The sequence below is a fragment of the Macrobrachium nipponense genome, chromosome 31, assembly GCF_015104395.2.
Source record: "Macrobrachium nipponense isolate FS-2020 chromosome 31, ASM1510439v2, whole genome shotgun sequence".
Lineage (NCBI taxonomy): Eukaryota > Metazoa > Arthropoda > Malacostraca > Decapoda > Palaemonidae > Macrobrachium > Macrobrachium nipponense.
Window position 1 is genome coordinate 69147348 of NC_061093.1, and position 4586 is coordinate 69151933.

A 4586-nucleotide genomic window follows, 5' to 3' on the forward strand; every position below is an offset into this window, starting at 1 on the left:
AAGGGCAAATTACACGGGTTTTAAAGGTCCCCTTGTTTTAACTGAATACCTATCCTGAAGGAAAAAAGTAAAATACAAATAGGGTGAACAATGGAATTTGCTTAAGAGAAAAGATAAAAACCGTGAAGCATAGATCCAATATGCAATCTAGATTGGATATTGTTTCGTGCTGAGTGCTATGAAAGGCTTTTTCATGAAACATACTGGAGCTCGAAAAAAAGAATCCCGTCTATCTATCTATCTATTTATCTATCTGTCTCAAAAAAAAATTAAATGCCTTTACTTAACGACTGAAATTTCAGCAACATTGAGAACTCTAATTATGGGGAAAAGATCACAGTGGCTATCATGAAAATCTCTTTCACTGACAATAAATCCATCGATTAATTTCCAGATCCATCATTTAATTGTATCTTAGAAAATAAAAAGGCTTAACGTCACATTGAACTTTTATGATTTCGGCAATATGGGAAATAATATCTTTGGTCTCTATTAATAATTGAAATGCCGAGTTATTACATATATAACAACGATGAGGTACGCGCGCACGCGCGCCCTCGCGCGCGTGTGTGTGTGTGTGTGTGTGCGTGTGTGTGTCTGCGTGTGTAGAAGAGAGAGATGTTTTCCTTTATTAGAGATGAAGTACGCGATCGTCTGAATGTGTAGAAGAGAGAGATGCTTTCCTTAATTAGAATCTAAGTAGCTATATGATTGTTTTGAATACCCCATTATCGTTACGTAAAAAAATAAATGAATAAATTCCAAACGAAAATAACTTCGTTTCAAAACGTTCAAGTCCACCAGAAATATTTTTACATTTTTTTTTAAATCTATTATTCAGATCTATTAAATTGATTTATTATGGCGGACTTATTTTTTTTATTCAATTAGCAGCTTAAACATCATATATTTTTTATCTATGCATAATTTTTGTGTGTAGATATTTTCAACTGCCTCTTCCGTAGCACACCGACAACATCGAATGCCCGAACATGTACCTATAATATCGTTTCAGAAAGCGGCTGTAATGAATGAAAGAGAAATTAGGAGAAATTAAACTGTTAGGATATCAAGCGTAATGACAGACTCATTGGGATAATGAAATTTTTTTAGGTCAGGAGGTAAAAAATAACGAGAATATTAATGTCTTGATCTGAGGCCTGATATTACATCCTGCAATTTCCTCGTCGATTCTCATATACGTTCACGCGCACAAAAACATACACACACAATATAAATATAATAATAATATATATATAATATATATATATATATATATATATATATATATATATGTATATATATATATATATATATAGATATATATATATATATATATATATATATATATATATATATATATATATATATATATATATAGATATATATATATATATATATATATATATATATATATATATATAAATAAGTAGAAGCCAAGAAGGAAAGTGAAACATTGGAGTGCTGCGAGATCTTTCCACTCGAGGTTCTTTACTTATCAGAGAGAGAGAGAGAGAGAGAAGAGAGAGAGAGAAAGGAGGGTTAGGAAAAAATGTCAGATAGATGCAAGTGTGAAATATATTTGACTTCTGTTAATAATCTGCTTCGTTGGTTTTTCGCATTTTCAAAATGTTTGGGAAAATAGGAGTAGGTTCTCGTAGTGATACATTCGAGTCGTGTGAACCTGGAATATTGGTGAACTAGTTTTCGAAATGTTCTTCGAAATATTGTTGTGACTTCATAACCCCCTTGTAATAAATATGAGGGATATTGGCCATGGAAAATGCGATCTACATTTTATTATCAGTACAACAAGTATTTCGAAAGGATGGAATAAAGTTAGCAGTTTTATCACACGTACTGGCGAATGCTGTTATGGAACAAAACAGAAAAATCGAAAGAAACAAAAAAATATAGGCAGTAATAACATTTTGATGCTCGCGGTTGGTGGGGACGGGGGATTCAGTTTTGATTTTTTTTTAATGTTTTTATTGCTCCATATTTAAAATCAAATTTTTGTATGGACAATGAAACCAAAATAATTCAATGGGCAGTGAAGAATGATTCTCACTTTAATGACCTGGAAAATTAAAGTAATCGTCTGTTTATAGTTCTTGAAGATATTCGAAGCTAATAAAGGTTCCATATTTCTGAATTAAATATATGTAAAGCTTCTCTTTTGTATGGTCTTGCCTCTGGTTTTGTGGGAGAGTTTTTCTTTTTATATTTTTCCTTAATGTTTGGACACTGATCCTATCGTACAATGCCAGAAATTGCTTTAGTGGTATGAATGAGATTATTGGAGAAATCTCCGTATCTTCGGAATCTTTCTTATTCTGATTAGATTCTGGTAAATAATTACACAAACTTCATTTCCTCCGAGACAAACAATGTATGCTTCTCCTTACTCAATTATCGAAATCCTATATATTCTGCCGGATGAAAATGCAGGAAAAATCTTTTCTGACAATATATGTAAACTGAAGATTAGTATTTTTTTTTTTTTTTTAGTAATTCTTCCGAAAAAATTTTATCTACCAAGATAATAACAGAAACGTAAATTTCACTAATTGCTTTTGTCCTCCTCCTCCTAATGATAATAATGAAATGATAATAATGATAGTAATTTATTACATTACAGACTTGAATCCATTAATAGTCCGGAGAACTGATCTCGTATAATCTAAATTTCCTGCAAAAATAAGTAAATAAATAAATAAATAGATACATAAAACTATTTAGATGGCTATTTGTCTGTCCGTCCGCACTTTTTCTGTCTACCCCAGATCTTTAAAACTACTGAGGCTAGAGTGTTGCAAATTGGTATGTTGTTCATCCACCCTCCAATCATCAAACATACCAAGTTACAACCCCCAAACCTAATTATTTTTTTTATTTTATTTAACGTTACATCTAGCCATGATATTGCGCCTGGCACCGCTATAGTTACTAACAATACAGGCTAATAGCGGTCGGTGGCCGAAAGTTTCACGAGCCGCGGTTGAAAATTTGAAAGAGCAGAATTATACTCTGTACAGAAAACTCGATTGCGCCAAACGAAACTCATCTAACGAGGTAACGTCGACATCCCATTTTAGATTACTTTCGATTTAGAATTCCTAAGACGCTGGTCTGAGAGTGGTCGTGAGAGAGAGAGAGAGAGAGAGAGAGAGAGAGAGAGAGAGAGAGAGAGAGAGAGAGAGAGTGTTTCTCAAGATGGAACGATAATCCTTTTATCGAAAGTTTAGAAATATTCTGTCAAAGAGCTAGAATTTTCTTACATTCAGAGTCTAAAAGAAACCATAAAACTAATAAGAAAAATTTTTTTTTCGAAATTTCGTTGCTTTAATGTGCAAGATTTCATTAATACTGAATTGCTTCAGTGTTCGTAGCCTGAATAATCGGTCCTCTCATTAGAATTTTGAAGACCTAATATCTAAAAAAAAAAAAAAAAAAGTGCTTTCTGATACTTTAGTCAATACCTGCAAGCACTTTCATTACACTTTTGGTAATATTTTGTACTTATATCAAACGAAAACTCTCTCTCTCTCTCTCTCTCTCTCTCTCTCTCTCTCTCTCTCTCTCTCTCTCTCTCTTCTCAGTAAGTGAATAATCTCTAACCGAAAATACAATCATTGTCATTACCTTACACTCCATCTCAGCAATAGAAGCAACTCTCTCTCTCTCTCTCTCTCTCTCTCTCTCTCTCTCTCTCTCTCTCTCTCTCGTTCTTCTATTGTTGCTTAGGGGAAAGGTTATATGTAAGATTATTTCGCAACGATGAACAATTAATTACTACTGTCTCCTGTGGAAGCGTGTTATATTGCCATTGTTGCTTATATAATAATACTAGGGATGCATCGTAAACTACTATGAGATTCAGGGCCTCTGTAACACGGTTTTTTCGCAATAACTTTTTATCTATGCATTCCATAGATATAACGATTATTCAGAATACACATTATATCTACACATAAACTTTGACTGTATTCTGCATTACGTAGGTTGAATAAATTTTGTACTTACAATGTAAAAGTGACTCTTTTTGAAGACGGACCAACTTACTCAGAGAAAAGATTTCGAACGCACTCGTTACGTAACTTGTGACAGCATTTCTTCCCTCTTTCTCGATGGATGATTGGCTATACGTAACAAAGGCTATACCTCTGGCAACAATGACAAACAAATTTAAATACAAGCAAAGCAGCACACCTTTATGAATTCTGAACCTCTCCACTGATAATTGTCATAATGAACAAACCAACAAAATATGTTAATAAATACAAAAACACTTAGATTATTAGTCTAACTCCCAAAATAAGTTTCCTAAGAAATTACAGTCTGCTCTATAGGTCACAATCAGATTGACAAGATGTAGGGAATAGATGGTAATTTTCAAAAACATAGTAGACAAGCTTGTTTTGATAACTGCTATATCCAATGTCATGCAATTTTTATTTATTGGCTATCTACCTATTTACTGAAATAAAAAAAATAGCCGGTACTATATTTTGGCTTTAAACCTTCACCAATAATTATCGTCAGAATGATAACTTCATGAGGCTCCACCAACTTTGGCATCGTTA